This window comes from Marmota monax, unplaced genomic scaffold (assembly GCF_021218885.2).
Source record: "Marmota monax isolate L192 unplaced genomic scaffold, Marmota_monax_Labrador192_F-V1.1 WCK01_AAM20220418_F8-fsc00156, whole genome shotgun sequence".
NCBI lineage: Eukaryota > Metazoa > Chordata > Mammalia > Rodentia > Sciuridae > Marmota > Marmota monax.
In genome coordinates, this window is record NW_026694013.1 from 3036510 (window position 1) to 3061578 (window position 25069).

A 25069-nucleotide genomic window follows, 5' to 3' on the forward strand; every position below is an offset into this window, starting at 1 on the left:
ATGTGGATTGTTTTTCCTGGCTCAGGACTCTACCTACTTCCCAGTCCACCAATGAAAGCATGCTGCCATGACAAAATGCTGATTCAAAATCACTAGTGCTTCAATTCCTTCTTTCTCCATCACATGTCCAGGACTCATTTCAATCCCTTTCCAAAGGTATAGAATATTCTTCATCTGTTTTTCGCCTCCCTCTCCAGGTTTATCTCTTCATCCTCTGGTTTTGTCAACAATTTTTCAAAAATCCAGGCAACTTCACTCCCCTGCTATTTTATACACAATCTTCATTTGATATCCAGGCAGAATTGGTTCCATTCCTATCCTTCTGTGAATACCAAAATCTGTGGATGCTTAAGTCACTTTTATAAAATGACATACAATTTGCCTATGACCTTCACACATCCTCTATCATACTTTAACTTATATGTGGGTTACATAAAATACCTAATACAATGTATATGCTATGTAATTGGTTGTTACATTTTACTGTTTATGGAGTAATAGCAAGAATAAAGTCTATATATATTTAGTACAGATGCAATTTTTTTATTAATAGTTTTAAAAATGCTCTTCTAGTTGTAGATGGACAATACCTTTATTTTATTTATATATAGTGTTTAGGATCAAACCCAGTGCCTCACATGTGCCAGGGAACACTCTACCACTGAGCTACAACCCCACTTATGAAGAGTTTTGCTGTATGGTTGGTTGAATCTATGGATGTGGAACCCCTGAATACAGAGGGTTCATTCATGGTAGGGCTAATTCTTACTTGCTTACACTCTGAGCATTAATTCCTCATTAATAAAATGCAGTTAATTCTTACTGTACTATGCTTTTCCTCTGGAGAGCCTATGTTCTCGTGGAATCTCCTATTAGGCCGTTAAAATTCTGCTCTTCTGCAATATTCTTGAGCAAATATTCTGTAACAACTCATTCTTGCCTCAACACACTTACTTGCTTAATCACTCTCTTTTGTACAGTCTGTTCCCAGTTTAGTCCTATTTTGAACATGTTTGTACTAGATGCTGAGGATCTGGAGATGCATGTGTACTTGTTCTTAGATTCATAGTTTAAGAGTGATAAATCTTGCTACATAATAGATGCTTAAGACGAAAGAGTGCTAAGGGACTGTTGGTTCTTTAGGGTACTTAATTCTGAATAAACATGAGAAATGTTGATTTTTCAAAAAAATATTTCCAATTTAATATTAACATTCTCAAAACTCTCCCATGTTTCCATGATCTAGCTTATGGCAAATGAACATTAGTTGCTAATGTCTTTAACATTGGAATCATTTAAAGATAGTAAATCACTCACAATGTCAGTATGTTTTTGGTAAGCATTTTAAGAATATGATACCAACCCTAAATGTTGATGGCTTAAATTCACCAATTAAGAGACACAGGCTAGTAGAGTGGACCAAAAAAAAAAAAAAAAAAAAAAAAGATCCAACAATATGCTGCCTACAGGAGACGCATTTGATAGGAAAAGACATACATAGACTGAAGGTGAAAGGTTGGGAAAAATCATATCACTCATATGGTCTTCGGAAACAAGCAGGAGTGTCCACACTCATATCAAATAAAATAGATTTCAAGCCAAAGTTAATCAAAAGGGATAAAGAGGGACACTACATACTGCTCAAGGGAACCATACACCAACAGGACATAACAATCATAAATATATATGCCCCAAACAATGGTGCAGCTATGTTCATCAAACAAACTCTTCTCAAGTTCAAGAGTCTAATAGACCACCATACAATAATTATGGGAGACTTCAACACACCTCTCTCACCACTGGACAGATCTTCCAAACAAAAGTTGAATAAAGAAACTATAGAACTCAATAATACAATTAATAACCTAGACTTAATTGACATATATAGAATGTACCACCCAACATCAAGCAGTTACACTTTTTTCTCAGCAGCACATGGATCCTTCTCAAAAATAGATCATATATTATGTCACAGGGCAACTCTTAGACATTATAAAGGAGTAGAGATAATACCATGCATCTTATCTGATCATAATGGAATGAAACTGGAAATCAACGATAAAAGAAGGAAGGAAAAATCATGCATCACTTGGAGAATGAACAATAGGTTACTGAATGATCAATGGATTATAGAAGACATCAAGGAGGAAATTAAAAAATTCTTAGAGATAAATGAAAACACAGACACAACATATCGGAATCTATGGGACACAATGAAAGCAGTTCTAAGAGGAAAATTCATTGCCTGGAGTTCATTCCTTAAAAAAAGGAAAAACCAACAAATAAATGATCTCACACTTCATCTCAAAATCCTTGAAAAAGAAGAGCAAAACAACAGCAAAAGAAGTAGAAGGCAAGAAATAATTAAAATCAGAGCTGAAATTAATGAAATTGAAACAAAAGAAACAATTGAAAAAATTGACAAAACTAAAAGTTGGTTCTTTGAAAAAATAAATAAGATTGATAGAGCCTTAGCCATGCTAATGAAGAGAAGGAGAGAGAGAACTCAAATTACTAGCATACGGGATGAAAAAGGCAATATCACAACAGACACTTCAGAAATACAGAAGATAATTAGAAATTATTTTGAATCCTTATACTCCAATAAAATAGAAGATAGTGAAGGCATCGATAAATTTCTTAACTCATATGATCTACCCAGATTGAGTCAGGAGGATATAGACAACCTAAACAGACCAATATCAATTGAGGAAATAGAAGAAGCCATCAAAAGACTACCAATTAAGAAAAGCCCAGGACCGGATGGGTATACAGCAGAGTTTTACAAAACCTTTAAAGAAGAACTAATACCAATACTTTTCAAGCTATTCCAGGAAATAGAAAAAGAGGGAGAACTTCCAAATTCATTCTACGAGGCCAACATCACCCTGATTCCTAAACCAGACAAAGATACTTCAAAGAAAGAAAACTACAGACCAATATCTCTAATGAACCTAGATGCAAAAATCCTCAATAAAATTCTGGCGAATCGGATACAAAAACATATCAAAAAAATTGTGCACCATGATCAAGTAGGATTCATCCCTGCGATGCAAGGCTGGTTCAATATACGGAAATTAATAAATATTATTCACCACATCAATAGACTTAAAGATAAGAACCATATGATCATCTCGATAGATGCAGAAAAAGCATTAGACAAAGTACAGCATCCCTTTATGTTCAAAACTCTAGAAAAACTAGGGATAACAGGAACATACCTCAATATTGTAAAAGCTATCTATGCTAAGCCTCAGGCTAGCATCATTCTGAAGAGAGAAAAATTGAAGGCATTCACTCTAAAATCTGGAACAAGACAGGGATGCCCTCTCTCACCACTTCTGTTCAACATATTTCTCGAAACACTGGCCAGAGCAATTAGACAGACAAAAGAAATTAAAGGCATAAAAATAGGAAAAGAAGAACTTAAATTATCACTATTTTCAGATGACATGATTCTATACCTAGCAGACCCAAAAGGGTCTACAAAGAAACTATTAGCTAATAAATGAATTCAGCAAAGTGGCAGGATATAAAATCAACACGCATAAATCAAAGGCATTTCTGTATATCAGCAACAAATCCTCTGAAATGGAAATGAGGACAACCACTCCATTCACAATATCCTCAAAAAAAATAAAATACTTGGGAATCAACCTAACAAAAGAGGTGAAAGACTTATACAATGAAAACTACAGAACCCTAAGGAGAGAAATAGAAGAAGATCTTAGAAGATGGAAAAATATTCCCTGTTCATGGATAGGCAGAACTAACATCATCAAAATGGTGATATTACCAAAAGTTCTCTATAGGTTTAATGCAATGCCAATCAAAATCCCAATGGCATTTCTTGTAGAAATAGATAAAGCAATCATGAAATTCATATGGAAAAATAAAAGACCCAGAATAGCAAAATAACTCTAAGCAGGAAGTGTGAATCAGGCGGTATAGCGATACCAGACTTCAAACTATACTACAAAGCAATAGTAACAAAAACAGCATGGTACCAAAACAGGCGGGTGGACCAATGGTACAGAATAGAGGACACAGAAACCAATCCACAAAACTACAACTATCTTATATTTGATAAAGGGGCTAAAAGCATGCAATGGAGGAAGGATAGCATCTTCAACAAATGGTGCTGGGAAAACTGGAAATCCATATGCAACAAAATGAAACTGAATCCCTTTCTCTCGCCATGCACAAAAGTTAACTCAAAATGGATCAAGGAGCTTGATATCAAATCAGAGACACAGCGTCTGATAGAAGAAAAAGTTGGCTACGATCTACATACTGTGGGGTCGGGCTCCAAATTCCTCAATAGGACACCCATAGCACAAGAATTAATAACTGGAATCAACAAATGGGACTTACTCAAACTAAGAAGTTTTTTCTCAGCAAAAGAAACAATAAGAGAGGTGAATAGGAAGCCTACATCCTGGGAACAAATCTTTACTCCTCACACTTCAGATAGAGCCCTAATATCCAGAGTATACAAAGAACTCAAAAAATTAAACAATAAGAAAACAAATAACCCAATCAACAAATGAGCCAAGGACCTGAACAGACACTTTTCAGAGGAGGACATACAATCAATCAACAAGTACATGAAAAATGCTCACCATCACTAGCAGTCAGAGAAATGCAAATCAAAACCACCCTAAGATACCATCTCACTCCAGTAAGATTGGCAGCCATTATGAAGTCAAACAACAACAAGTGCTGGCGAGGACGTGGGGAAAAGGGTATACTTGTACATTGCTGGTGGGACTGCAAATTGGTGTGGCCAATTTGGAAAGCAGTATGGAGATTCCTGGGAAAGCTGGGAATGGAACCACCATTTGACCCAGCTATTCCCCTTCTCGGTCTATTCCTAAAGACCTAAAAAGAGCATACTACAGGGACACTGCTACATCAATGTTCATAGCAGCACAATTCACAATAGCAAGACTGTGGAACCAACCTAGATGCCCTTCAACAGACGAATGGATTAAAAAAAAATGTGGCATTTATACACAATGGAGTATTACTCTGCATTAAAAATGACAAAATCATAGAATTTGCAGGGAAATGGATGGCATTAGAACAGATTATGCTAAGTGAAGCTAGCCAATCCCTAAAAAACAAATGCCAAATGACTTCTTTGACATAAGGAGAGTAAATAAGAACAGAGTAGGGAGGAAGAGCATGAGAAGAAGATTAACATTAAACAGAGATGAGAGGTGGGAGGGAAAGGGAGAGAGAAGGGAAATTGCATGGAAATGGAAGGAGACCCTCAGGGTTATACAAAATTACATACAAGAGGAAGTTAGGGGAAAGGGAAAAATAATAACAAGGGGAGAAATGAATGACAGTAGAGGGGGTAGAGAGAGAAGAGGGGAGGGGGGATAGTAGAGGATAGGAAAGGCAGCAGAATACAACAGACACTAGTATGGCAATATGTAAATCAGTGGATGTGTAACTGATGTGATTCTGCAATCTGTATACGGGGTAAAAATGGGAGTTCATAACCCACTTGAATCAAAATGTGAAATATGATATATCAAGAAGTATGTAATGTTTTGAACAACCAACAATAAAAATTTAAAAAAAGAATAAAAATCAGTATACTATAATGAAAAAAAAGAATATGATACCTTGGAAGAGCAAAGGCTGAAAATAGCTAATCTCAACTTTTCTCATACAAGGGAGATGTACAGAAAATTTTTGCTTTGTTTCCAATAAGCTATAAAACAATTGTCTTTTTGAAATTGGATACAGAAGAATCATATTAATTTGCTTAAATAGTAGATTATAGGTATAAAGAATGATAAGTTTGCATTTGTTCAAATGAGTGAGAAGAAGAGTTAAAAACTGATCATGCTGTGATGGAGGTGTTTGATAAAGTGTGATAGAAGTGTTTGATAAAGTTTAACGGACTAATACTATTTAAAGAGACAAAACCACAAGTGATAGTAGTTTTTTGTTTATTAATTTTTTAGTTGGTACAGTGGGAAGAATTGGAAGTTGTGACTTACAAAAGGACAAGCATTTCTTTCTTCTCTGGTCTTTCACACTGAAGTGCAATGCAGGCAGAAAATCCTGTCTGGAGGATGAACCATTGACAAATACAGCATTATTCATGGACAGATTTGCTACATTCCATTTCATAGATGCTTTCATTCAACCCACAATACCTAGGAAGGTAAGAATTAACTGCATTTTATTAATGAGGAATTAATACTCAGAGTGTAAGCAAGTAAGAATTATCCCTACCAAGAATGAATATTCTTTCTTGTAAAATCAATTCCTAGTACCTCCCAACCTCACAGAATGATCCACAATACCTACTTACCTTCCAGTGTCTGTAGCCCCGTCCATGTTTGCTTCAGCAAACAATAGTATATTCATAAGATGAATTTGATCCTGTGATATAGAATGCACTCATAATATAAAAAGGACCCAAATGCCCAATTTCTTTCATATTGCTTTCAGAGGCAGACACATCGTCCATTTTCCATGTGATACATGAAGGAGGATAAACACTGAACACACTGCATACCAGGAAGCTGTGCATGTTCCTCTTTTCAGACTTTATCATAGGTGTCAGGAAAGCTCTGCAGGAGAAAGAAGGGCACATGAAGAACTCTCACTATAGACCATCTGTGCAGAATACACTTTAATACCTTTGAAATGAAAAGCTAGTTTTTATGAGTAGAACTTGGCAATTACTGAAAGGGAAACCAAAATAAACCAAAACTCTGTAGAACCTTGAGATACAATGTCCTTATAAAGAAAGAATGGAAAAGAGCATGCATGGGTACACAGCAAATGGCAATCTCTATTTTCTAGGATCATAGCTGACAAGTCTGAAGGTCTCATTGAGCAAGCAAAATATGGACATCAAAGTCTATAAACTGGAGTTCATGCGAACTCTGAATCTTCAGATACTGACTCAGCTTATTTGGCTCTATTTACACATTATTCTTAGGTTTCTGGATAGAGTTGTAAAGCAGCTAAATGAAGCAAAGGGAAAAGGAACAAGTGCTGAATTAAAAAATCTATTGGAAAATATACCCTAAATGAGTGTGTGTGTGTGTGTGTGTGTGTATGTATATATGTATGTGAGACTATGCATTATTGTACCACATACTATATTAACTATATTCCGTATATATGTATAATATATGTATATGTATATTATACATATGTATATATGTATAATATATGGAATACTGTATTAATTATTAGCAGGGTAATCATCAATATGCCTAATCATCAAGAATCTTTGATAGTCTATTAGAAAAAAGACAAGACGTCTTATACTTAAATTTCTTAAATTTTAATTAAACACTTATTTGAGTCAATGTAACACTGAGAATCATTAATATATTAAATGCAGTAAGTATATTAATTGTATATAATTATAGTTAGTTATAAATATACAGATATATCATAAATATATAAATATCTAATAAATTAATATCTATAGTTAATATGGGAAGGAGGAAAGAATATAAGATAAAAATCAACTTCATTAGTAGTATAGAAAAATGCAACTGAAATCAACCATTCAATGTTTTTTCAGTTATAATATTGGCAAAAATTTTAAGATACTACTGTGTGCCGATAAGATTCAGGAGAAAATATTTTATACTGCTGGTGTGATTAATATATTAAAATCTTCTGATACTTTTATTTCAAATAATTTCTTAGTATTAAATGTAATTTTAATGTAAAACACTCAAAATGCCTAAATATCCACCAATAGGAATAGTTGTATCAATTATAATATATTTATATTATGAGATACTATGCATAAAAATTTAAAAGTTGAAGGAATCCATAGTATATTATGAAAAAGATGTTTCAGAGTATCATTGAGTGATAGTATTGTCATGCTTTATGAAAGAGTTTATACACACCTACTTCCAGTCTTTATGATACTTGGTGATCTTTTCAGCATTTTCCACATAGGCATAAATTCTTTCATCCAGAAGGAAAATATAATCTTCTGAAAAAGAGGCATTCCATTATGAATCTCACAATGGGAGAAGCATATCCTTTGCACATTTTGGATCTCTTTTTCAATGGTCATTGCCTTTGCAGTAATAGTGAACAGTGAAGTTATCTTGATTTTTCCAGTGAATTAATTTTGATTAATGATTTTTGGCTTATTCTCAAACAAGCGTGGGAGAATTACATCTTCATTATAGCTTCCAATGATAAATTTCTCATTCATATTACTAATGTGACTGTAGAAGTCCAAAAAGAATGAATCTAAAAAGAAGAGCAGGGACATTATGAAGAAAATTAGTGATGGGTGCTTTCTAACAATTTTTATTATGGCTATCTAGAAGAATCTTTCTAGCTCAGCAGCAGGATTATTGACAGACCACATCATCAAGAATACCTACTATTTAATTATTAGAAAAAAATCCATGAGATTTTGTGCTGGAGTTTTTTCAAATTTGATTCAACATAACATAACTGCCCACTTGATCAATAGTTTTCTCTCTCCTCCGATACAATACTGCCCACTTCTCTGGGGTTCTTTAAAAGGCTATTTTGCGGCCTGTGGATTTTGACTCTGCTGTTTTTTATAAATAATTTCTATTATAAAAAAGACAAAAAGTAACAAATGATGTTGAAGATTCCCAGTAACAGAAATCTGTAGGTCGCAATGTTTATTGGTACAGTCATTATGAAAAGAGTATGAAGCCTCCTTATAAAATTAAAAATAGGTCTACCATATGGTCCAGCAATTCCACTGCTGGGTATGTATACACTGAAATATTTATTGCAGAACTTTACTGTAGCTAAGATACGAAATCAACCTGTGTGTCCATTAATGGATATAAACATCACACATGTGTGCACGCATGCACACACACACACACACACACACACACACACCACACCCAGGAGTGTTATTCAGCCATAATAAACTATAAAAATTTGTCATTTGCAGCAACATGGGTGGAACTGGAGAACATTTTAAAAACTGAAATAAGTCAGGCACAGAAGGACAAATATGGCATGTTCTTTCTTGTTTGTGGAAGCTAAAATGTGGATTGTATAGAAGTAGAGAATAGAATAGTGGTTACCAGTGGTTGGAAAGTGCACGGGGATAGGAGATGATGATTAACAGGTACAGAAATGCAGTTGGATAGAAGAAATAACTTCTAATGTTTCGTAGCATATTAGAGTCACTATGGTTGACAGAACAAAAAAAATGTTCTCAATACTAAGAAATGATAAGTGTCTGAAATGATAGATATGCTAGTTATCTTGATCTGAACATTACACATTACACATTGTATACATAATAAATATATACCCCCAAATTACTGCATCAACTAAAAAACCAAACTCAATTGTCAGCCACCAAAGAAATAAAGTTCAGAAATCATGGTAAAATTTCTTTGAAAGCATTATGCAAGTCAATGGGAAATTTCTTGAATATAGCAATTTGACTTTTGTTATTAATTTTTAGAAACATACTATAAAATTTACCTAAAGCAAAGAAGAAACACTAATTTTTTTACTCCATTAATTTGTAACTTTTCATTATTTTATTGATATATTCTGTTTTACTTCATAAATAAAAAAGATTTCTTTCTTAAAAGGAGACATGTAAATCACATTGTAGGGAATATTTTTATCTTAGGTAAGGCAACACACTAGTTGTAAGCACTATTAAAACATATATCTCTATCTATCTAAAATAAGAAATTATGCAGGACCTGTTTGAAAATTGACAGATTAAATATGTAGGTTAGAAGTAAAAAAGCTAATTCCAAACTTATTAAGGATTGATTTTAAAAGTAGTAAAAAGCTGAATTTCAAAACTCAATTTTTATTATTTTGGTTGTGATGCATTGGAGGTCACCACTCCTTAAATGAACAAAAATGACAGATAGGGGATTTTTCAATTCCTGCCTCCCTAGTGGCATTAATGCCTGCAACTACTGTACAAGAAAAACAGCATGTGACAACACATGGTCTCTGCTAAAGAGGTCTATCATAAAAGCAATGGAATAATACCAATCATTTTCTATTAATTAGAAGGATCCTTCAAATATCTTTCCTTTTATTTAATATAAATAGTCCACACATTACAAGACATAACATCATTTTCTTTTGTGTGTGTTTGGGGTATTAGGAATCAAATTCAGGGCTCCACAAATGCTAGGCCATTGCTCTACCACAGAACTACACCTCTATCCCCAAACCATTTTCTTCTATATTAAGTTTAAATCCAAACTTTTCATTAATTTTTATGCTTTCTACCCTCTTAATTATCCTCACTTCAGTTGTGTTTTCTCATTTTCAGAGTTATTAGTCATTTATTTGGCCCTAAACTGGAAGAACCAAAGTATGAGCATTTTTCACATTATCTATCTAAAATTCTTGGCATAAACTAACCAAAATAATATTGACTTACCCCTGATTATCATATAAATTAGTGCAAGTGATTCTGATGCAGCCATGATAGTCAAACCTGAAATCACATCACGGCCATGCACTGCTTCACATTCTGTAAAAACAAATGAAATCTTATATTAGAAAAATGCATATGCAATACCTGAACCTTTTAAATGAATAAACAATAATGGTAATAATGTCTAGTTTTAAGAAGAGTAATTCTTGTTTTAATGATCAAGAAATAAAAAACAGCAGCTAAGGTTGTAGCTCAGTGGTAGAACACTTGCCTAGCACATTTGACACACTGGGTTTGATCCTCAGCACAACATTAAATAAATAAATAAATGTAAATTGTGTCAATATACAACTAAAAATATATATTTAAAAAAGAAATAAAAACCATCTATATATCTTCATTATTATTACCTCAGGCAGTGAAGTAACTCCAAAAAGAAAAAGTCCTCATTTGCATAACATATACCTTAACATCTTAAGAATAGTTTATACAGATTAAGAAAATCTGTATAAAGTCTAAGACTCCAATCAGTTGGGATATGGTTAGTTAAAAAATTCTTCTATACATGTAGGTATAATAGTTGGGCTTCCAGAAAATTCAGCCCATGAGAGATAAACAGAAAATATTCTTATACTATTACAGAAAGCATTTTTCAACTGGGAATAAGAGTTAATAAAAAGATCTCATGACATCAAATGCTATCATTCATTGGTGTTGGCAATGTTCACTGAAATTGTGCAGCCATTTTGATATAGAGAGTTGGCAATTTATTACAAAACTAAACATACTCCTAACATACAATCCAGAAATTGCACTCCTTGGTATTTACCCAAATGGAATTTGGTGAACTTATGTTCACAGAATAGCACGCACACAGATTTTTACAAAAGCTTTATTTGTAGTTACAAAAAACTGAAAGCAACAAAGGTGTCTCTCAATAGATGAATGCATAAACAAACTCTGGTACAGCCACACAATGGAATATTCTTATAATAAGGTATCAATTCATGAGAATACATGGAAGAAACTTAAGATCTCTATTTCTAAGTAAAAGAAGCCCATATGAAAAAGCTACATATGCTTCCATAAGACATTCCAGAAAATGCAAAACTATGGAGATAATAAAAAAGATCAAGGTTGCCAGGGATGAATGAATAGCTAGAGCACAGAGGATTTTTAGGGCAGTGAAACTATTTTCTATGATATGACAATTGGGGATACATGTCATTATACAATTGTCATAGAATGCACAACATCAAGAATTAACGGCAACATAAGCTATTGACTTTGGGTGATAAGATGCATTAACATTGGTTCACAGACAATAACAAATGTACCACTGTGGTGGGGACGTTGAGGGAAATTGTGGTTGGTCAGCTATATGAAAGGGCTCTGTACTTCCCCCTTTTTTGCTGGGAACCTAAAACTACCCTAAAAATTCAATTATATATATTTTAAAAATATTTTTATTAATGTATTATAGTTATACATAATATTGGGGTTCATTTTGACATAATCAGACATGCACAGACTATAATTTGCTCCACGTAAGTCTCCAGTACTTCCTCTTTCCCTTCCTCCTCCGTTCTCTTGTTCTGCTTCTTACTCTACTGGTCTTCTTTTTATTTATAGTTATTCTTTTTAAATTGTGTGTGTGTGTGTGTGTGTGTGTAAAGGTGAAATGCACTATTGTATATCCATATATGTATATAGCATAATTTGGCCAATTTTATTCTGCAGTTTCTCCCCTTTCCTGTCCTTTCTTTCTCCCCTTATATCTCTTTCTTCTACTCTACTGATCTTGCTTTTATTTTCATAAGACACCCACTCACCCCTGCCTTTCCCCCCTTATTTTTCTCTAGCTTATACATATGAGAGAAAATATTCAACCCTTGTCTTTCTAAATCTGGCTTACTTCATTTAGCCTGACATTCTCCAGTTCCATCCATTACCAGCAAATTCCATTATTTTATTCTTTTTTTGTGGCTGAATAAAACTCCATTGTGTATATGTAGCACATTTTCTTTATCAATTTATCTGTTGATGAGCAACTAGTTTTTAAAAGAAAAAGAAGAAAGAAAGAGCTTTATCTAAGGGAAACCCATATCAAGACTACAGAGGAACATGAATCTTACCAGTTACACAAAGCTTTACTCCAGCCATAGCAAATGCAAAGCCGGCCAACTTTATGATCATTAATATCAAAACGACCAGTATGGACTTCCCAGGCACTGAGGGAAGGAAAAGGATATAACAGAAGCATGTTGACAGTATTGATGAGGCAAGTATTCCTACTTGTATTTGGTAAGATGCTATGACCAAAGTCTGACTGTAGTTCATTGTTAGGTGGTAAACATTTTTCCAGAGACTTATCCTTTCACACAAGTGTTAGCCCCAGATTCACACATTCAGGAGTCTTTTATTGTCATGGTCATCTATTGTTTTAACTCAAAATCTTAGAACAAGGCTGCTTCGGCCACACTTTTGGGCTTTACTTCATGAAAGGTCATTAGTGGCTTCTCCACAATGCACATGAAATTTCTCTGAGGAGAGGCCAAATACGCAAATGTACACATCATTATCTTTATCTTGTTCATCTAGAAGTTCTCTGGTTTTATAATACATAGATACTTTGCAACATGCAGGAGCCAGAGTGATCTAAGACCCAATGTTAAATGTGACTCTTTAATAATTATAACAAACATATGCTAGTGATTTACTCTTAAAATGCAGAGAAAATTATGCTGATTATTGTTAGTATATCCGCACCATCTTCTAAGACTAAAGTGTCAAGGTTTGGTAATAACTAAAAAAAAAAAAAATGTTTTCCCTATTCATGACTTATATTCATCTTGTAGAACTAGTTTTTAATGTAGAGAATCAGCAAAGAAAGATTATATTGAACATCTACTTATAACTATAAAAACTGCAATTAGTATGTGAAAATAACCCTTAACAATATTAAGTAGCATAATTTTAAATTATACTAACTGGCATCAAATACAGATTGAGCATCCCTAATCTGAAAATTTTATATCTGATGCTCAGTTTCAGATTTTGGAGCATATTTGATTTCGGATTTTCTAATTAAGATATTCAACAAGTCACATGTATTCAAGTATTTCAAAACCTGAAAAACTCTGAAATCTAGAATACTTCTGGTCCAAAGTTTGTCACATAAAATATAACTAGTACATATCAAAATCACTTTTTACAAAATCATCTAATGCTTTGAATACTTAAGATAACCTTAAAAATGATCTGGACAGAAAAATCTTACTATGAATGTTTTAACAAACCCATTGTTATTCCGTTGTAAAAAATATATAAGTAAGTTTCACCAAAATTGCTATTTCATAAAAGATGGAAAAAATCATGCTGAAATATCAAATACTCACCTAGAGTAAACTTAAAGAACTGAAGAATTATTAATAACCCTAAAGGACATACAATAAGATAAAGTCCTTTAACTCTTTCTTCTGAAAATTCACCTGTTAAGAAATAAAAATGTTTAAAATATTGTCCTATACACTTTCTACTGTTTGGTAAGTTAAAGTACTTAATTTATTAAATGTCTTACTCTCAGTACTACTCTTAAAAACTAAGATTTAAAAAAAAATATTTTTCCCAAAAGTTCACACAAAATGAGTGATCACTTTCCAGTCAATTAAGACCAAACTTAAGAATCTGAATTTCAAAATTTAAATCTAAGTGAATTGACTCTATCTCAACTACCTTTCAGAATTCCAAATGTGAAAATTTGCAGTCATCTCTTGTCATTCCCTTCCTTTGCCATATTCCATCTGTCCCAAAGTCAGATCCACTGCTCTTTCAGGCTCTTTTCTGAACTTATCTCGTTCTCCCCATGCCCTCAGTACCTCTGTAAGTAAATACAGATGCTGATTTATGTTTTTAAACATCACACCTACACTACCGTCTCCTGTAGAAACCATAATAGTGTGCTGAATCCACCACTTGGAGTCCCAGCCTGTCTCTGCTTTTCTTCATGTGCTCCCTGCCCTTCTTTCCCACTCACACTCCCATCTCCGCACACACAACTGTCACTTTAGACAGACATGGTTCCCACGTTCTTTCCCCACTTCTACATCTTGATCAATATGAGAGGTCTCCATGGTTGGCTATTTCTACTCCCAGTCCCTAGAACCTGTGTGTGGGATGCTTTGTTCCCCTTATATGGCAAAAGAGCAAGTGACATTATATGGCCAAAATAAAAGATCTTGAAGGAGCTTATCTTGAATTATAAGGGTGGGCCAAGATTCCAATGACAAGTGTCCTTGATAGAGTGAGAGAGAGGAAGGTTTGACACAGACACACAGAGCAGAAGACAGAGAAGAGGAGGTGGCACTGCAACCACGGAGGAGGACACAAGCTAAGGAATGCCAACCATTGCCAGCAAATATGGAAGCTGGAAGAGGCAGGGAATGGACTCTTCCCTAGAGCCTGGGGAGGGAATGTGGCCCCAGTGACACCCTGACTTATGTCCTCCAGAGTGGTGAACATATCTCTCTTATAGTTCTAAGTAGTTGCTGAACATTCTCTTTCTTTGTAATCTTCCACATTAATACAACTTTTGTTGTTTGAAGGCACTCCATTTGCCATAATCTGCTACAATAGCCCCAGGAAACATACACTCCACCTGGTATGATCTCCTTACATCAACCCTGCATTTCCTCATACCTACTATACATCTTACCTGGGGTAAAGAGCGAGTTTCCAACAATAGTAAGTGGAGTGATCAATGGTCCGAGAATACATAAAATTATATTCTTCTTTAGCATAACAGGGAGTGTAGAGTGATATGCTAAAAATCAAAAACAGAATTGTGAATTCAATCACAAGAGAAACCGTTTCTGGAAACTATAAGATGCAGAGATAAACTGATACTTCATTGTAACTGAAAGACCTCTGAGCAATAGCTCCTTCATATCATTATGTCACATCACATCCTTTCAAAAGCCAATGGATAAACAGGGTAATGGCGGTATACTGGTGGATGCTTAATACACAGGTGACACTCTATTCCCTACACTTTAAAGAGTAAAGTTACATACATTAGGCTTTCTTAACTGAGGCATGATTAACTTTTGGAGCTAGATAAGTTTTTGTGTGGGGGATGCTTTGTTCATTATAGAATGCTATGCAGAATCCCTGGACTCTATGAGATGCTAGTGATAGTCCCCCAGCTATGTCAACCAAAATATCTTTAGACATTGTCAATGTCCCTTGATGAGCAAAATCACCCCAGATGAACAACATAACACTGATATACATAATGCTGATGAGGAAATAACTGGCTAATTAGCAAAATAATAGAAAATTATTAAGACATCTGAAAATATGAATGTTTTGTTTTTTAAAAAAGATGGTAGAATAAGCATTGGAAAAATTACCCCTTGTAAAATCTTAATGGAAAAAAGTGCTTAAAATTCAGTGAAAATATTTTAGAAAATAGACTGTAAAAACTCAACAGGATTCATTATACGTTACAGGTTTCTGATGGTATATTTATTATCAAGCACTCAGTACATTTCCCTCAAAGAGCAATGTAATGGATAAGCCTAAAATATCTTCATTACTCTCCATTGATGTTTTTTTTAATTTTTTTATTTTTTTTATTGGTTGTTTCAAAACATTACAAAACTCTTGACATATCATATTTCATACATTAGATTCAAGTGGGTTATGAACTCCCATTTTTACCCCAAATACAGATTGCAGAATCACATTGGTTACACATCCACATTTTTACATAATGCCATATTAGTAACTATTGTATGATGTTTTTATGTTTTGATTAATATTGAAATTAAATTTTCACCAAGAAAGTGTTAAAGGTAACCTAAAATCAGACTGAGTAGCAGAGAGGAACAGGATATGTGATTGAAATTCTGCCATATATCATCCACATATAGATATCCTCCATGCCAATAATCAATGGGTGACTGTTGTGAAGTGGAAAAAAATTTAACTGTTATGTTCAGCATTTACTTTTTCTCTACTAATATAATTCACAAGTTAAATCAATAGTAAAAAATAACAAATTAATCCCCGAATGACCACGATAAAATCTATGTTTAGGTTTACTGCAGGTCACTGAAATTATGTGAATCTCTACCTACCCATACTTTAGATTATAACCTCAACTCTAATCTGTTTAGGGGGAGACAAAGACTTAGCAATAATCATTTGTGAAACTGAGTAACCAAAATCCATCTGAGTCAGAAAAGAAAAATAAGTAAACACAGACAGTAAAAGAATATGTCCGTATTTCTTTAGTGACCCTTTATAAATATTTTCTTTGGGCTCCTTTTCTTTGCTCAGAATGGCCATATTTCAGCAGGTCCCATAGCAAGCATGTGGAAGGTATCTTGCTTCTAGCTTAGTTGTCAGTTTCTCAGCGTGCTTAAAGAGAAAAGAATTTGATATAGAAATCATAGAACTCAATAATCTTAAGGGTCCTTTTATTGGTGATCTTTTCTTGCCTTTTTAAAAAATTCTTTTTTAGTTGTAGATGGACACAACACCTTTATTTTGTTTATTTACTTTTATGTGTTGCTGAGGATCCAATCCAGTGTGTCACACATGCTAGGCAAGAACCCTACAATTAAGCTATAACCCCAGCTCCTTTTCCTGTCTTTTAATAAGTGGGGAAAAAAAAAACTTACAACCTTAGTGCTGCCTAATACAGTTAATACCAACTATCAGGGGAAATAATATTTTTGTCAACAAATTAGAGTTCCAATTTTTTTTCCTTTTACATCTTCTCTTACATAATTAAATCTAGCAAGCTGCTTCTCAGAAATGTGTTCGACTGGTTTATTCATTTGTATTTACTGTGTTTCTATAGTGTACCAAGTGAAAGTTCAAAATAAGGAATAAGTATAAGACTTATTCAAGTAATTTATTGAGCACTGTCAATCAATGTGACACTATTTTAAGTGGTGATAAAGAAAAAAAATTGGAAAAAAAAGAAAAAAATGGCAAACAAATTCTACCTCAAGTTCCTTCCATTTTCTTAACTTCTAAAATTACTTATTTGACACATAATCGTATATACTTATGGGATTCCATGTGATGTCCTGATACACGTACAAATTGTGTAATGTCCAAATCTGGTTAAACATCTATCTTCTTTTAATCATTTCTTTTTGGTTGTGAAAACATTCAAAAGCTTCTCCTCTTGGCTTTTTTTTTTAATATAGAGCACATTAGACATCCTTTTAATTGTAACTTGGTACACAGTGACCAAATTTCCCTGTCTCTCCCTCTCCCCTAACCTCCCCAATTTCTATAACCACTATTCTATTCTATTCTCTACTTCTATCAGAACCAATTCTTAGTTTCCACACAATGTGCTATTTGGCTTTCTCTGCCTGATTTATTTCACATAACCTGAATAAAATTCATGTTGCTGCAAATGACAAAATTACATTCTTTCTCATGGCTGAATAATATTCCATTGTGTATGTGTGTGTGTGTGTGTGTGTGTGTGTGTGTGTGTGTGTATATATATATATATATATATATATATTCTACACTTGTTCATCCATTCAGTGGACTCCTGGAGTTGCATTCAATATCTGGGCTGTTCTAACAGTGCTGTGGTAAACACTCATGTGAAAGACACACACTGATTTCAATTCCTTTGGATATGTACCCAGTAGTCGGATTGATGGATCATATGGTAGATCCAATTTTAGTTTTTGAGGAAAATGTATGCCGTTTTTCATGCTATTTTCCATAATGTTCATATAAATTTATGTTCTCACCAACAGTGTATGGAAAGAATTCCCCTTTGTGCATATCTTGGCAAGCATTTGTTACTTCTTGTCTTTTTATAATAGCATTTCTTCACTAGACTGAGATGATTTCTCATTGAGGTTTTGATTTGAATTTCCATGATAATTCTTAATGTTAAACTTCCCCCCTACACACCTGTTGGCTGTCCATATGCCTGTTGGATTTCCTCTTTTGAGAAATGTGTGTTCAGGTTATGTGCCCATTTTTTAATTGGGTTGTCTTTCTGCTGTTAAGTTGTTTGAATTCCTTAAATATTTTCACTCCTTTACTGTGCAAATTTTCGTAGTTTGATATAATCCCTACTTGTTTATTTTTGCCTTTGTGGTCTGTGCTTTTGGAGCCTTATCCAAAATATCCTTACCTCTTCAATGTCCTGATGTGTTTTCCTTGTGATTTTTCCTAGTAGGTCATATTTCTGGGTTTTAAATTTATGCCTGATCCATTTGAAACTGTTTTTTATAAATGGTGAGGGATAGAGGACTAGTTTCATTATTTTTTACCAGGATATCCAGTTTATCCACAATCATCTATTGAAGTCACTAAATCATCCCCAGTGTATGTTATTACCTCCTTTATTAGAGATCATCAGCTATAAATGTGTGAGTGTACTTCTGGATTCTCTTTTCTGTCCTGTTGATCTGTATGTCTGGTTTTATTTGTTTGTTTGTTTGTTTTCTTAATACCACACTGTTTGATTATTATAGTATATTTTGAAGTTGGAGAGTATATGTCTCCTGCTTCGTTTTTGGGGGGTCAACATCAGGGTATTCTAAGGTGTCATAAAAATGGTAGGATTTTTTTTCTGATTGATGATACCAGAGTAAGTATGAAAAAGTCCTGGAAATCAACCAGGAACTTAATGGTAAGTGGAGTGACAAATTGTGAGTTATAACAGTTTTCAGAACAGAAACCAAGTGTTTGAAAACAATGCTATTGGTTAAATTTCAGTGCTCAATTCTACTAAGCCCTGAGCTATTTGCTAAGCACAGATTCTTTTCTAAAGTGTTGAGTTAAAGCCAAAGGTGAAGGAATTGATCAGTTCCCTATAAGCTCACCAAGTCCTGGCTTGACTGGGAGTTAAGTCTTTCAGGCTTCTTCCTCAGCAGGACCAATGGCACCCTGAGATCCAGCTCAAGACACAGCTCTGGTGTAAAGAAACTTCTCCTCAAAGTGAGAACCCAACCTACTGTCCTTCCAGGAAGTTCAGCCTCACAGAGGTCTGGGTTTCATCTTGAACAACGAAAGACTCACAGGCAGAGCTGCATAAACCACTTAGAGGAATCTCCTGTAGTTAAGTAGAGACCATAAATGGTCATCAGGAAAGTTAAGGACAACTAGAAATGTAGAAATTAAAAGCTAGAGAGCTGAGTGACTGTTAACACCCCAGGGGCTGTGACATGACATCCTGGACTCCAGGAAATGCACAAGCATTCAGGTGCAAAACACAGGGGCTCCCCTTTTTGGTGGGATGCCCAGGCCATAAGCTGGAGGCCTCTTACAATGGACTCCTAAAGAAAAGTTGGTTGCACAGGAAGACACACCCACCCCTCTACTGGAATGACTGACATGCAGGTCTACAAGCCAGGGGCGATGTGCGCTCACTTCCACATCTCAGTCATGTAGCCCATTGCCCAGCAGTCATCAGGCACCCTGTCACGGGTATTCATAGAACAAACAAAATAGGTCAACAGTATGCTTATCAATAACAGTTACATCTACTCAGAGTGTGTACCTACACATGGTGTTAGCCTTCACAGAAAGAAAATTCTCAAATTCAAGATGGGGAAGCAGTAGAGAGTAACAGTAAACCAATAGCACAGTTCAAATCCCAGGGCTACCAGGAAACAGCTGGGTGGCTGTGGGCAAACTGCCCAACTGATCAGTGCCTCGGTTTCTCATCTACAAGATGGGAATAACCACAGTACATACACCCAAAGTCCCTGGAGAAATCAACCTGATTTCAGGAGCAGCACACTTGGCACAGTGCCTGCCCTACAGGGCAAGGGCTCCACACTTAGTTGCCATTATGATCAACACCTCTAAATGGAGGGTAGGCTGGATGAACCCAGTGTGTAGGTGCCTCTTCCACACACACACAGTCACCACATTTACTTGTTTGAGATGTGTCAAAATTGGCTGGGGATGTGGCTCAAGCGGTAGTGCGCTCGCCTGGCATGCGTGCGACATTAAAAAATTCTCTCGCTCTCTCTCTCTCTTTAAAAAAAAAATTTAAAAAAGATGTGCCAAAATAATGAACCTCCACCAAAATAGTCCTGTAGTCTCATAAATATGTTCCTTAAATATAGTAGTAGAAAAAATATGAAAATGAACAGGCAAGCTCACAAACACAAACATGCAAGTTAAAACAAAATGCTTTTTCATACACTAAATTAGCACAGATTTTATAATTATAATGATGTCAGGACTGTGATGTGAAAAACAGGTATTCTCAGCTGCCATGGTAGGAACTGATGTGATGGTTCTGGAAAACATTTTGGCAGTGTGAATCAGGAAGCTTAAAATGTCTTGCCACATCTCAGCCTACACACTGTTGTCAGAGTTATTTTTTTTAAATCTTTGTTTATTTTTATGTGGTGCTGGGGATCAAACCCAGGGCCGTATGCATGCAAGGCAAGCGCTCTACCACTGAGCTACAACCCCAGCCCAGAGTAATTTTTATAGTAACAAAAAAACTTGGAAAATCTCTACTATCCATCAAGATGAGAGTTAAGCAAATGATTGTACATCTGTAGAAGTGGAGAGGAGCTCTAGCAAGAGTTACAAAGACACATCCTGAAAATCAGGATATGCAAGTACATAAACTGTATGAGTGCATTTATGACTTACAGTTTTAAAAGAAAGATGACAAAAATAGTTAGAGAAAGGAAAGGAGTCAGGAAATTCATTAGAACACACCAATAGTATATTTCTAGATTTTAGGACTTCAGATGATTTTTTTTCTTCTATAACTTTTTAGATTATACAATATGTTCTAAAATGATCCTTTTTAAGTTAAAAAAAAAAAAAAACATTGTAAAGTTTACTTTGTAAAAATTTATAGCCAAGAGACTGGGGTTGTGGCTCAGTGGTAGAGCACTCGCCTAACATAGGTTCCATCCTCAGTACCACATAAAATAAATAAATAAACAATAAAAAATTATGACTGAGAGTGAAGAGATTCACTCCTGGTTCATATCACTAAAAAAATTTCAATTATGATAATGCCATGACCACCAAACTCTTTCAATTCAAACACAACAAATTACACTGATGTGAAATAATTTCACAACTTTAAAAATAATCCATTCCCTGCCCAAGTCATGAGTTGGCCCTTAATTGCTTTCCCCAATGTCAGTAATAAAAGAAAGACCTTGATGCGACTGTGCCACCTTTTCTTGTGATAAAAGCCTTACTGAAATTCTAAGATAATTTCCAGGAGACGTTTACACACCATCTTGAACATAAGACTTAGAAGAGGTCTTGACAATGCCACTGTCAGCCCTTCATGCCCATCCTTTTTTTATAGTACTGAGAACATCTCTATATCACTAAGCATTTCCAGAGTACTATACATTAGGAAAAAAGCTTTTAAAATATACAATCGTTCATTTCTCTCCCCCTTTTATATATCACTGAAAATATACACAGCTTAAACTACTAAGGAAAAAGAAAATTTATGACATTTTTATGGTCTGGATGTGAAGTGTTCCCTGAGGGCTCATGTGTTAAAGGTTTGATCCCCAAATGCAGTGGTGTTCAAGGGTGGGGTCCTTGGGAAGTGATTGGGTCATGAGGGCTCTGACCTATCAGTGAATTAATTCATTGAGGGATTCAGTATTTAAATGGAGTGTCAGGAGGTGGTGGATAATGTAGGAGGTGGGACCTAATAGAAGGGAGTAGGTCTTTGGGGCCTGTCCTTGGGAACTACATCTTGATCCTAGATCCTCCTCTTCATATATCTCCCCTTCTCTCTCTCTTTCTGTCTGTCTCTCCCTCTGTCTTTCCAGGCTGCCATGAGCAAATCAGTTTTCCTCTATCACATCCTCCTGCCATGATATTCTAACTCACATCAGATCCAAAGCACGAGGGTCAGCTAATCGTGAACTGAAACCTCTGAAACCATGAGCTAAAATAAATCTTTCCTTCTCTAAGATGTTTTCCTCAGGAATTTGTCACAGTGACAAAGAGGTGATTAACACTGATAAATTAAATAGCATTATTTACTCCTTGCTGTATAAATGTTTACTGGCATTTAATGATCATTTCAGAGTGTTCTAGGGAGATGAGGAAAAAATCTCACATCTAAAATTTAAGAAGTTTAGAATGTCACCTCAGAACTTCACTAAGTTAGTAAATTTCCCTTACCAAACTGGTGCAGCCATATGGTTGAATGTGAAAGTTAACCATAATGCATTTAATCTATTTACCTTGTAATGAAAGTTCTAGACTGTTGATGCTGAATCTGACACAGCATTAAGATTTGCCCTGAGGTTTGGTTACATGACTATCACAGTAAAGTGAGCTCAAAGAACACGGCTTTCTCATGGCTGCTTCCTTAAGGGCTATGAGGCTGCAAGTTGAAGGTGACAATACATGGATCATCGGGGATTCCCCATGGGTGAACATGTGTCTACAAAGAAGCTCAAACTGGGAAATGAAGAGAGGGGAATCCTAAGGCTCCAGAGGATCACATCATGCTGTCTCAACACTACTGTAGCCTGTGACCATCTGTTTATCAAATAAAATGTATGTAAATATTCTGTAAATATAAAAATGCTACATGATTTAAGGTATGGTAATTACTAGTAGTCCCACTATTCATTCTTTAAAGACTTAAAAAAAATAGCACCTTCTAGAAGGACATGGTGGTACATGCCTGTAATCCCAGCAATTTGAGAGTCTGAAGCAGGAGGACCAGAAATTCAAAGCCAGCCTCAGCAATTTAGTGAGGCCCTGAGTAACTTAGCATGACCCTATCACAAAAATAAAAAATAAGAAGGGCTGGGGATGTAAGTCAGTGGTGAAGTGCCCCTGAGTTCAACCCCTAATACCAAAAATGAATGAGTTAATAGTAAATAAATAAATAACAAAGTTATTTTTAATTTCTTGGGAATTAAAAGTTAACTGTAGCAAAAATGGGGGACAATATATACTTCCAAGAGACAATTAGTTTTCAAACAACATATATTTATCTATCACAATAACATTCTTCCTAAGAAACTTAAATATTTCACTAATATTGCCTCCTAGAAATGATAATTTTATCACTAAAATATAAATGAAAAAATAGAAATAAATACTTCCTTAAAAGAATAAACTGTCCCCAGAACAGAAGGATGTTCAAAATTGAGAAACTAGTGATGAGATTATATTCTTCATGCTTAAACCATGGAACTAAGGACAAAGAAAACAAAAATCATTATTAGTATTTACTATAAACATTTTAAATCCAACTAATGGGCTTAAATAATATATCTCTTCTATGTAGGTATATGATAAAAATAACTAAATATAGCCTATGGCCTTAATTAATACACACACACACACACACACACACACATGCATGAAGCAAATTTTATAGTTTATTTGTAGAGCAGATTTTGTTAAGGAAACAAAAGCCACAGCTGTTAGAGTGTCTCTGGCCACACTTTCCCCAGCCTGAGCTCTATGGAAGGAGGCAGCCCAGTACAGCAGCTGAGCACAGAGCTCTGGGCCACATTGCTGGGGTTTGAAACCCAACTCTGACAATCTGTAACCTTAGACAATGTCTCAACCAATGTCTCTGTTCAGCATCCTTCACAGTTACACAGGTAACAGGACCTATTCCTTGAAGGACTGCTGTGACTATTAACAAAGTTAATATAGATGAAGGACTTAAAGCAGTGGTTGGCACTTACCAAGTACTCAGCAAACGTTAACTACCACTCTCATGTGTTGGATCCCTGTATGCATAAAGAGCCTAGAATTTACCTTCAAGCAACACTGAAGTCCTCCTGTACAGACTAGCTCAGGGGACCCAGGTGAGGGAGCTGGCTCTACCACTATGTCCCTTTCCCCATACTAACTGTGGGACAGAATACTAATTATGGATAATTGGACTTCAGAAGGATCATTTTTATGTGAACATGAGGGGCTTTAAGGAAGCTTTTAGGAAGAAGGTTATGTATTACTTATATGTCAAAATATATCCATTCATCTTATATAAAGAGAAGATATTAAGACTTCAAGTAAAATTTGTTGAGAACTTTTAAACATTAAGTTTACACACATTTCATAAACACTTAAGACTGTAATTGTAGCTATGAAATGTCTTCTCTAACAATAAAGTCAAGTAAATACACCAAAAGCATTTTGTTTGCTTTGGGGTGGAGGAGTATTCAGATGGATGTGCTGTCTGAAGAATGGTTGTGAATCCTGCCCAAGCAAGCACTGGCATTCCGCTGAAATCAACATTATTCATTTGAATCCTCCACTGCTCTGCCCCTTAGTATCAGTGTGTGAGAATCTTCATGGACTTTCTTTCTGTAAGAACGGCCATTTATTTCTTTGGTTAAGCTTATAATGTTAAACATTGGTAAAATGCTTACGTTGATTCCCAGAATGACATTTTGTCAAAGATTTTTTTCAGCATTCATTGAGATGATCCTGTGATTTTTGTCCTTAATTCTACATTATTATATTTATTTATTTGCATACATTGAACCAACCTTGAATCTGTAGAGTGAACCTAACTTATCATTGTGTATAATCTTAATCATTTTTGAATGTTGTTTGGTAATATTTTGTTAAAGATTTTTGTGTCTGTACTCATTAGGGATATTCATC